Here is a 12,539-nt window from a genome sequence, read left to right as displayed (position 1 = left end):
TAAATATTAAGAGGAAAAAAAAAAACTAACTACAAAATGCAATGTGCTCTCTTGGATTTAAACCTGAGAAAGAAAAAGGACATTAGTGGGGAAAAAACAGTCTGGAGCTGCGTTACCAGGAATATACAACACTGATCTCTTCATTATATCAAATGTAAGTGGTGATGTAAGATGTTAATATTAGAGGAAACTAGGTGAACAGTATCTAAGAGCCCTCTCTCTTTGCAACTTCTGTGCAAATCTGACATGACTCCAAAATTTAAATTTTATTAAAAACTAACCATAAACAAATAAATAAATAAATAAAAGTTACCCGGGTGATTAGTGGTTAGCCTGGAATCAACCTCAGAGTGCCACTAGTGAGGCTGTTTGTTCCTATTTCTTTATAATCCTGAAAACCAAGTAATGGTTCAATAATAAGAAAAAATTTTACTGATGTCAAGATAGTTCATATAATAACATTTTATACAGATATTCAAAAACCCATTTTCAATTACTATTAAAGGTCCGGGGGAATTCTCATAATGAAATGGTATTGGGGGAAAAAAAATAGTAAGAAAGTTTTATATTCATTATATTTTTTATTCATTCATTAATATTATACAAAATATATACAGAGAGGAAAAAAAATAAAAGATTGGAAGAAAATTGGTCAAAACAAGAACATCAGTATCTATTATCTTATCATGACATATTTTTATTTTCTATCTTCTATTTTTAACTTCTCTGAGTTCTCTATGAAATGAATGTGTATTGCTCTAATAATCACAGAAAAAAAGAAAAATCACTTCTTGAAAAAACTACCAGCCAGGAATTATCATTCCTCCCTAATCACCAAACTCGTGAAAAGCAGGAGACTGTGGCAGCAGAAATACAGGCCTCTGTCTCCAGTGTGGGCCTAGAGTATGCACAATCCCTTGGCTTCTGGGAGGCAGGACTTTATGAAATAAGTTTGATGATCCTCATTTTACAGATGAAGAGATAAAGGCTCAGAAAGCTCCATTCACTTGTTAATCAAAAAATTCTTACAAAGCCCATTAGACAGGCATTCAAGTGTGACCAGGTCTCAGCCTCTCCCCACTCGGATCCCAGGGACTAGTGATTCGTCATTCAGGAATTCACTCACAGCCAGAAAGTGGCAGAGCCAGACTGTGAATCCAGTTCTTTCTGGTTTCAAATTCAGACTTTTTTTTGGCTGGAGCAGGACTCTCCCTAGCTATGTCAAGGTACACTAGACCACTTCAGGTGGTCACGGAGGCACGGAGCCTCCTAGGTAGGCAGAAAAGCTTATAGCTACACTGTTGAGGTTCTCTTACCCCCTGCTTATCTTTACAATCCCTCCATGCCATCACTGCACTCATTTACAGACCTAGAGAGAGCAGATCTCCACCTCTCAGTGGAGAGTAGAGGGGAGCTTATGAGCAAAAAGAAAAGGATCGTGTCACGTATACACTTCCGCCATGTCACTTCCGTTTCAAAAACTTTTCAAGCATTCTGCCAGTGCCTCCTGACATGGCCATTCAAGGCCCTGCAGGACCTGTGCCAGGCCTCCTCTCCACTCCTCCTGCCATGCCGCCTCTCTCTGCGGGCCTTGCCCTTCACTGGGCTACGCGTCTGTGTCGGCTCCATGGCTTTGGGCAGCTTAATATCATTAAACTCCATTTCCATACGTGTGAAAGGAAAATAATATTATCTCATCAGAATCTGTTAAGAGTTAAATAAAATGCTTGCCAGTGAGCACTTAGTAAAGTCCCAAATTAAAAGGATCTCTAATGTTAATTTATTGCTATTATTATGGTTGTTATTGTTCCTCTGCTTTGTGATTTTTTTCCTCCCATATTTTTATTTGTACTTGTTCCTTTCTGAATTGCCTTTTATATTCCTCTTCTTCTTCCTCCTCATAACTTAAATCTAAGCCATTCAAATTCCAGATCCTTCCTGAAAGTCCTTCGGGGCAGTCCTAGCCCTTGCAAACTTTGCCTTCTCCAAACCCTTTTTGGACTGATAGCAATTCTATTTTGTACTGATAATTGCAGAATAATCTAGTAGTGAAATGTTCAGGCTCTGGTGTCAAAATACCCTAAATTTTTTTTTTTAAGATTATTTATTTATTTATTTATTTGACAAAGAGAGATCACAAGTAGACAGAGAGACAGGCAGAGAGAGAGAGAGAGAGAGAAGCAGGCTCCCCGCTGAGCAGAGAGCCGGATGCGGGACTCGATCCCAGGACCCTGAGATCATGATCTGAGCCAAAGGCAGCAGCCCAACCCACTGAGCCACTCAGGTGCCCCAAAATACCCTAATTTAAGTCTCTGCTCTACTATTCACTAGCTGCAGGCAAACTACTTCACCCAGACTTGGTGTCCCAACCCAGCCCGTCATTCCAACAGACTCAGAGCTCTTGCCCCCGCCCACTTCTGCTGGACATTGTGGTTGGGCTGTCCTAGTCTAATACCCGAGCCCTACTGTGGGTCACAAGGTATTTTTAGGGATTGCACTGCCCAGATATTTTAGGAAGAGTTAGATATTCAGAGGCTTCCAATCCCCAAGCAGAAACAGCCACAAGGCCTTGGAAATCTTGCAGTCAAAAGTCAATCACAAATTCACACTGCAAGGTCCTAAATTGAAAACCGTTAGGGCATGATAAAATAGTCTCAATCTGCAGTACAACAAAGGCCTATAGGCTTTAATTACATTAGAGGACAGTCTTGTTGACCAAAGAGAGCAAAATTATTTAAAAATGTTTTGTCTGAAAAAGCCTTGGTCTCATAAGGGAGTCATTCATATCCCCTGTTAAGACATATATGTCTATGTCTTGCCTAAAGTTCCGTGCACATAGTAGATATACAATGTATGCTAGTAATTGATTTATCAATTAAAAGATGAGTTTTTGGGAAAAGGATAGCAAAGTTGACACTTTCACCTACTAATTCTACTTGTAGAAATTTCAGCTAAGAATACATTAACACACTTATGGGGAGGGTGGGAGGAATTGAAAGTTTCACTATAATAGAAAAGAAAAAAAGACAGACTCAACGTACATCAACAAAGGAATGAGTAATCGAGTTATGGTAACTATACACCAATGCAGCCATCAAAAAATGCAAAGACTCAAATGAATACTGACTTGGAAAACTCGCCAAGACAAATTTAAAATCGGAAAAAAGCAAATTTCAAAAAAAAAGTGGACATATTTCTTTTTATGTTTATTTTTCACACCTACAAAGAAGTTATATTTGTATGTATTTAGGTATGTATATTTGTATGTAAAAGTAGTGAGAGGAAATTCAAAAGATACAGAACAGACTTCTGTCACTTACCTCTAAGGGAGGGGGAAGGACAGGGCATGACTGTGTCTGGGAGGGGAGGGCTGGAAGGGTTAGGATACAAGTATATCTTGCATCTTTGACAGTAAGACTGTATTTGTATATTACTTATATCATTAAGACAAAAAACAGACTGTCAGAGGGGAGATAAACAATTTAAATTTTGTTAGCAATGATTATTCTACAAATTATGCAATCAAAAAGATATTTGCCAAAGTCTGCCCACCAGATTAAAAAAACTAATTATTTCAGATCTCTTATTCTCCTCTCCCCCCACCTGCTGTGTGTGTGTGTGTGTGTGTGTGTGTGTGTGAGAGAGAGAGAGAGAGAGAGAGTGTGTGTGTGTGGTTTAAGATTGCTTTCCTTCACGTCATTATGTTTATACCGCCACTTCACTCTGCCTTATCTGAGAATAAATTCATTTGCTAATGTGTTTTTAAAAATTAGAAAGTTTTCTTACTTAAAAGGCACCAATCAACGAGATTGACTTTGTTAACAAATGTGCTGAGCAAAATCTGATTTGGGTGGAATGGTGGGCCAGGAAGTGAAAAATTAACATCGCGTGGCATTTCAGAACCTGACAGTAGTCACTTAACAGATTTTCCTTTATCTTTCTAAAGGAGAGCCTTTGAGGACAGAAGTTGCCTAATTGTCTCAGGACACCCAGGTGAAGCCAGGCTGCGTTCACCTGCCCCCCTCCTCATTGTTCCCTTGAACACTCACATGCCCAACACCTCAGCAGTTTACCTGTAGCAGGCTTAGGGAGCTAGCCCCAGGGGGTGGGGGGGGTCTGTTTCTCCAAGTCAGCATGCCGCATCATGCTCTGAGACCCTAAAGAGGCTTTGTGGTATCTTAACTTTCAGACAGACAAGCTCCTAGGGTAAACAGGAGGGGAGAGCCACGCCAGGCCACACACCTAAAAGACATCTACATTTCGACCATTAGCCCAGGTCAGATGGTTGAAGATGGACCGAAATAAATAGTCCTGGGCCATCAGAAGTCCCTCTTTCCGTTCTTAAACGGGTTTCTCTCGTTTTCCGCTCCCGCAAAAACACCAGTAATCAGATACCAACAGTCTCAGAGACCTCAGAAATTCAGGGGCCACAGCAAAGTTCCCAGACGAGGAATGGTGCAGGACATCCAGGAGGAAATATGGCGCCAACCAAAAAACATCCAGCTGGTTCACAGAATAGCGAATGATAAAGATCAGGAGATGTGTTCCAGAGAGCAGGAGACAGTAAGACTATCAAAAGGACATTTGAGAGGTTTTTTGTTGAGGTTAGTTTTACGGAGCATTTTCGTCTGTCAGATGGGTTCTAAACATCAAAATAGGAGTTTGAGTCCAAAATTCAGGAAGAGGTTAGTGATATACACGATGGAGATATACGTTTGTGTCTCCAGTGCAAGAGAAGGTTGGCAATTACCTAGATAAATCAGGTTTGAAAATCTGAGTAAGGCAGTCTTACTGATTACAGACTTCTAAAGCTAGACCTCCTTTTAAATCTGTGTCTTGGATTAGATTTCTCAGTGAGAGATAATTTGCTCAATTGTGCACTGTCCAAAATAAACCAGAGCACAGAGGAGAGGGAGTGGATTTTGCTTTTCCTCTCTTGGGATCTTTTCAGGGCAAAGAGAAGTCAGATTGGGGGACTGGTCGGCCTCGGCTCTCCCTCACCCCCAAACAGAAATCTCTGTATGGCCCCTCTTGACGAAATCTGGGGCCAACTCTCTCAACATTCTTTCTGTGACAAATGCTAAGAGAACATGCTGGCCTTTTCCTGTAACAATTCCTACACTAAACCTCCCTTTTAAGTGTAAGATCTGGAATGAAACTGGGAACGTGAATCTGAGAACACTGGGCTATTGGATTTCCATCGCAGTCTGTTTCTGGCTTGATTTGATTAAAGTCCACTCAGACTATATATGCGCCGTCTTACTTTCTCATTCTTCCACCGCAGTTTAATCCTTAATTTCCTCTACTGCTGGAATGCTTCATGCTGAATGATTGGATTAAACTCCAGCACTTGGGGATGTACCTAAGTCCGCTTGGTGGTCCAAGTCTCCTTTAATTGATAAGTGGCTTTTCCACATGTATCGATATTAAATGTGGCCTCCTCCTTACTTTCTTTAGTTAATATGAGCTGTTTTCAAAGGAGACAAAATTTTGCAGAAAGGCTTACCCCTTTCTCGGGTGGGGAGGGGGATGCTGGCAGCACAGAACTTACACTCACCTTTTTTTTTCTCTTTGGTTCAAAACAAACATTGCATTTATTCTTTGTCTCTAGCTTTCATGGACTTTTTGTCTTTTCTCTCCTTTAGATCTGGGTATGTTCACAACACCTGTCTCTCTGGGAAGCACATATCCCGTTTCTTCAGCTCACCAGAAGTAGACATATATATTATTTCCCTGAGGGTTAGAGAAAGCTATCAGAACTTGGCAACATATAAAGTAAATACCCACTAATTGCAATACATTCATTTAAATCAGGTCTTTATCCTCCTTAGGCATTGTAGTAGGTGGCTTCCTTTGAAGTCTTGTTGAATTTGTCCAAAATTACCTTGCCCCAGGCAGACGGCTGTTTGGAACATTTGTTCTGAACCAATCCCCAAAGCAGTAAATCTTAGCGTTGGTAACGGCTCACATGCCACAAAGAGGAAATGTCCTGGGTAGGGCATGGATCCAGGCTTAGATCCCCCATTATACACAAAGAAAAGAAAGAGAAAGGGAGAGATAACTGCACAACTCTCAGGGATATAATGCTATTGTACAACTCTGATGATGTTATAAACCACAAACCCTGTACATTATTGAAATACATAACCAAAAGCCAACTGGTGAATGTTTTCCCTCTTTTTTCTGCTGCATCCATACACGCATGCACCTCTCATTTTAAAATAATTGTGTCAGTGCTGTTCATCTGTTTGCTTGCTTGCTTGCTTTCTTGCTTGCTTGCTTTAAACACAGGTAGCTTAAACCCCTCATTATTTTAAACTCAACCTGGGAATTTTATTGTACCTCTATGAGAGAATCATGCTCTACGGGCATGAAGATATCAGACCTGTCATAGACTCTCACCATCCCCACAAATGCAAACAATCACACTCCGAGATCTTTGGACTTAACTCAGGACTTTGTTTAGGCTGTGTCACATACTTCTATCATGTACATAAAACAGCTTCCAAGTCTTTTCAGTCTGTTACTAGGCTTCACATCAATTATATCAGAAATTGCTCAGCAGTAAGCTAAGGAGCTATCTGACTTAGAGCAAATGACTCCCTAGTTAATTGTCATGGATACAGCCTTAAGTCATGGCCTCTTGAGTAAGGGGAGAATTGGAATCAGGTTGTGAAACAGTCATACATCCTATGATTTAAGTGCCAAATGAAAGTGCATCATGGGACACTTAGGGTAATGATAACTCACTGGGACAATGCTCCAGTGATATCCCCATTTGGGGGTAATGAGAGATGAAGGAGAGAGGACTCTAGTTATGAACCTCATCACAGTATCACACCAAAGGAGTTAACTATGCTTTATCAAAACAAGGGAGGAAAACAAGGACAGTGAAAGGGGAGGAACAAAAAGGCTGGTGACTTTACTCATGAAAAAGGACAAAATTCCCAGGATGGCGGTGAAAGGAGATGGTAAGGGAAGGGATGACAGCTGTGCAGGAGGCCAGATTATAGCACGCAGCAGACTCTGGGAGAAAGACTCAGAGTTAGACTTGATGGAATACTGGGTGTGCTTAAATACATTGAGAACAAATTGAGACGGGGAGTGCATGAGTATCAGTTGCTGTTAAATACCTAGAAAAAGTAAGCAAACCAAAAAAAAGTGGAATAATGAGAACGAAAAGCTTCAAAGAAAACAAAAAGCTATGAAAGATGCTATAAAAAGAAATAAGGGATATCTTTACCTCCTATGATGGTGTAATCTCCGTGATATGTTGTTAAGTTCAATGCTTCTGCTTCCCTAAAATACTCATTTGATTATATTAAAAATAAAACAAGGGGAAGGGCAGGTGGGTGGTGGGTAGCAAGAATTTAAAAATCAAAAAATGAAACAAGTGAAAAACAAATCATAAAATTAAAAAAAATGTAAGGGTTACCTATAGAATCAGAGACCTAATAGCTACATTTTTTAATATATTTTGTCTTACAGATTTGACTTTGAAACCAAGTTAATATTTTACATAATTACTAAACAAAATAAAATTTTAAAATGCAATCCCTGAAAAATCAAAAGTAAAGCAAAACAAACGAATTTCACTGCGTGGCCAACTGATAGCATAACCTGACGGAGAAGAACTGCTCCAAATGACTTTTACAACAGTCATTTGACCATATGTTCTTAGTAGGAAACACTAAAAGTAACGGTATTATCTCATCATAACTGTTTTCAGTAATTATATTAGTAGTAGTGGTGTTGGTATTGTTATTCTGAGAATGTTATATAATTATGTTGGTATACTTGAGAAATGAAATTTTCAGTGCAAATAAAAAGAGGTACTTACCTCTATAAATACAGTTAGATCGTAAGCTCAATGAAGTTCAGAAAAACCTTTGAATATGAATTGAAAATATCAGCACTTTTTGGGGCGCCTGGGTGGCTCAGTCGGTTAAGAGGTGAACTGTTGGTTTCGCTCTGGTCGTGACCTCAGGGTCCTGGGATGGAGCCCCACCTCAGGCTCCACACTCAGTGGGGAATCGGCCAGAGATCCTCTCCTTCCCTCTCCCTCTGCCTGCTCATGTGCGTGCATGCTCTCTCTCTCTCTCTGTCTCTCTCTCAAATAAATAAATAATTTTTTTAAGTATGACATCTTTATTATTATTATTTTTATTATTAACATATAATGTATTATTTGTTTCAGGGGTACAGGTCTGTGATTCATCAGTCTTACACAATTCACAGCACTCGCCATAGCACATTCTCTCCCCAATGTCCATCAACCAGAATAAATAAATCTTTTTTTAAAAAAGAAGGAAAGGAAAGAAAATATCAATGCTTTTTTTCCCTTCTCATGGAATATCTTTTTCCATCTTTTCCCTTTCATTCTGTCTGTGTCTTTAGGTCTGAAGTAAGTCACTTCTGGGCAACACATAAATAGGTCTTGTTTTTTTATCCTTTCTGCTACCTTTGTCTTTTGATTAGAGCATTTAGACCATTCATGTTAAAAGTAACTATTGATAGAAAATATCAGTAAAAAAATTTACCATGTAAATAAATGTTTATACACACACACATATATTTCCTAAATCTGTTCACTGAAAAGTGAAAAACCCTGTAGCAATAAGCACCATGAGTACCCAGACATACTCTCTAAACACCATTTCCCCCAAAAAAAAAAAAAAATGGACCAGTGCTCTTTGAAGAGACGTCCAATTCCAGGTGTGAGGTGGGAAATGTCCATAATGATCCCAGAACGTCTTACACACCAGAAAGCAAAGAAACTATCAAAGATTATTGAGGTTATATCAAAAGGATATGGGAGCCAACTCAACTTCACCAGCTAAAGAAGAGATCATTTGAGCATCAATAAAGATAATAACTGCAATGGATAGAAACATATCAAATATGATATTAGCACAGTTCCATAAATGGAATAATTAAGACAATTATTCAGAAGCTCATTTACTGATGTCTCTCTCAAAACTTTGTAATGCCCACTGACTCATTTGATAATGAATAATATGTCAGCTTATTTTATTTTCAATATAGTCTCACTTTGGATGCCTCTTAGAAATGATTTGTATTTTAAAAATAGAATCAATATCTACACATAGTAAAAAAAAAAAAAAAATCAAACCATGCCAAAAGGTATAAATAAAAGTAATTCTTTCCTTATTCCACAGTCCTAACCTCCCATAATTATCCCCAATCACCCAAAAAGTAACTATTATATTTCTTATAGAACATTAAGAAAAAGTATGCTTATCTAAGCATACACACTATTTATAGACATCTTTTTCTTTCAAAAAAAAAATGCACAGGTAAGCTAATTCTAGATCTATTATTCTGCTTTTATTTAATCCCAGAAATGTATCTTGAGGTTCTTTATATACCAATACATGCAGAGCTACCTAATTCTTTTTCATGTGTGTACAGTATCCCATTCCTTATATGGATGTCCCATAATTTATTTACCTATTTCCACCTAGATGAGTAGCTAGCCTTATTCCAGTTTCATTCTATCTATTTGGTATTACGATCTAACTCTATTTATAGCTGATTTGATTATGAACTCTTCATCCGGATATGAAGACTTTGGCATGTTTCTCTGCATCACACACTGTAAGTACTCGAAAATAATGTGTGCAAAGACTCCTTGAGAAATGCCCATAACCAGTTGGGTACTACAGATTTCCACACTTTCACTTTTGAGGTCAGTGAATAGATGCTAATAATTCACCATTGTTCCTCGGGTAAGCGAGGAGCTCTTTACAAGGCCATAGACCATTTCGACACTTTATAAATCAGAACTGATACTTGAAATTACACTCAGAGGTGAAGAAACAGTCACCATTGTGAAGGAGCAGCATAAACAACTTTGTGCCCTGAAGATCTGGGTTGATTTTGTCCCCATGGCTCTTGTTTCTCCTTAGGGTCATTAGATAGTGTTTGAAGGTGAAAGATAACATTGTGATCGAACAGCATACTGTGTACCAATAACAAGGCGACTGTAGTCTCCCATGCTTTCCTCTTCTACATCATCGGAGAGCATCACTATGGTCGGCGTAAGAGATTTGTCAAGCTTCGGCAACAACCAAATTCAATGAAGCCCCGAATATGGAGCATATGTCAGATGTGGATACCCCCTGGCACATTAAAGGCTAATACCCAGGACATTAAGTAAGTAAATAATGCAACAGACTTAATTTTAAGAATAAAACCATTTCATCAGATAAGACAGATTCTGCTTACTTTTGAAGTAAAAGGTAAAAGCATTAAAGGTTAATTCAGAGGTCTTTAAAATGATATGATTAAATCATAGGAAATATTAGGATCCAATTCCGTGGTCATTTGTAAGGTTATTTCTTTGAAATTTAAGTGGATCTCTCTTCACACTCACTCATGCTCACACACACACAAACAAGCACACACACAGGTGTGAGAAGCCCAATCACTCCAGGATTAGCTGTTCCTCAGAAAGCTCAGTAATGATCTGAAATCCGAAGCCCTACTTGAACTTTTCTACTAATTCAGTAATTACTGCTGTGCCTGAAATTGGCCCCTTTCCTGCAATTACTCAACATGCACTTTCAGTCAAAGAGTTTAACACCTGAATTTAGATTCTAATTAGCACCTAAGGTAGAATTTTTTGTTTAAAGCTTATTAAAATGGGGACTTTTCCCAGCATAAGATTTCACTAGTGTACACAGGTAAACACATGTTTTATGGATCAATCTGTTTCTGGTTATCTCAAAAGCAACAGAGGGTAGAGGTGAAACCAAGAGCAACATATTACCATTTAAGATGCTAACATCAGAATAAATCAAATTCAAGCAATATCTGGAGTTGTCCATCTAGACAGACCCTCAATACAAAGATCACTGTTTGTAAATACCCATTTAAGTAAATGATTTATGTCAAAGGGAGATAAATAAATGGAGATAAAATTAAAAATTAACATTGGTGTCAGTGGCTTTCGCAGCTACTTGTCTATTTCCTTCCCCCAGTTAGGTACCAATTTTAAAAGATAGCAGTAGCAAAAACTCAGAATTATGTAGAAGTGGGTGGGCTTGAGTTCTTCAGGCAGCAATTAGTATGAGTTTAACTTCAACCAGCAGTGTGTCTTCAAGTTAACTAGGTATCCTCTGCCACATCCCTGTGGTTACCCAGTTACTACTGCTTGGACACCTCCCGCCATGTGAAATTCATGTTCTTATTTCCTAAGACAGTTCACTTTCTCACCAGGCACCCCTGAAAACATGGAATCCATAAACAATAACTTATAAGAACACTGGATATGAGGGACTTCTCATGATTCAGTTGACTCATAATGAGCTTTCAACACATGCTACTGTTGAACAATTTCTCTCCTACCTTGTACTTATGCAATTGACATTTTTAAATCTATGTTCAAGAACTTATATTTATCTCTTTTGAATTTTCCTCTACTTCGGTTCAGCTCCTTGCTCAACCAAGCAAAATGATTTGAGTTGTCTGTGCCCTCTGGTTTCTTGTCGTCTACAAATGCAATAAGCATCCTTTCTTTGTTCCTGTTCAAGGATAAGCTTGAAGATGTTTACAGGGTCCCTCAGCATCAAATCTGACCCACCTAACACTGCAATACAGAAATGAAATTCTTGAGACTCGTTAGCTATTCTGAGAGTCACATCATATTCAGAACCAAATTAAGTAGAAGAAGTGAAACAATGCTGTGTCTTCAAAAACAAAGGCAAGAGGGTCAAAGGGCGGGAAGTGGTAAAAACCACTTGTATTAGTTTCCTAGGTCTGCCATAACAAAGAACTACAGACTGTGTAGCTTAAATAAATAAATAAATAAATATAAAAACAAATTTTATTTTCTCACTATTCTGGGAGGCTAGAAGTCTGAATTCAAAGTGTTGGCTGGATTGGTTTCCTCTGATGCCTTTCTCCTTGACTTGTATGGAGATGTTCTTCTCCCTTTGTCTTCACATGGTCTTTCCTTTGTACATGTATGTACCATAGTCTCCTACTTTTATAAGGACATCGGTCATATTGGATTAGGGTCCTTCCCCCAATAAATGACCCCAATTTATCTTAATTATTTTTTTAAATTATCTTTTAAAAATTTTTTTTAATTTTCTTTTTAAATTTTATCTCTTCAAATACAATCACATTCTGGGGATTAGGGCTACAATACAATACAGTGAATTTGGGGGGAACACAATTCAGCCCATCACACCACTGAAGAGACTTTTCTCTCCATACTCTGAGTTATAGGTCGCCTCTGTTCCTTCAGTGTCAGTTTCTGCAAATGTTTGTGTTAAATCTCACTATATTTACAAACTTATTTATTTAGTGCACAGTCTTTTCATATTTATTTTTAGGGCCTTATATCAGTACTTCAGAATCTGCCTTCAAATGGATAGAATCCTAATAATGTTTAACCTCTTTAAATGTCACAGCTGTTTCATAAAAGGTATCCTTTGCTGATGGACTTATTTACTGCAATAACTCAGATTTTAATATGAACTTTAATGAACATAAATATGTCAACATATACA

Source organism: Mustela putorius, unplaced genomic scaffold, assembly GCF_011764305.1.
Source record: "Mustela putorius furo isolate JIRA1106 unplaced genomic scaffold, ASM1176430v1.1 tig00003834_pilon_pilon_pilon, whole genome shotgun sequence".
NCBI lineage: Eukaryota > Metazoa > Chordata > Mammalia > Carnivora > Mustelidae > Mustela > Mustela putorius.
This window is presented reverse-complemented; position numbering follows the sequence as displayed.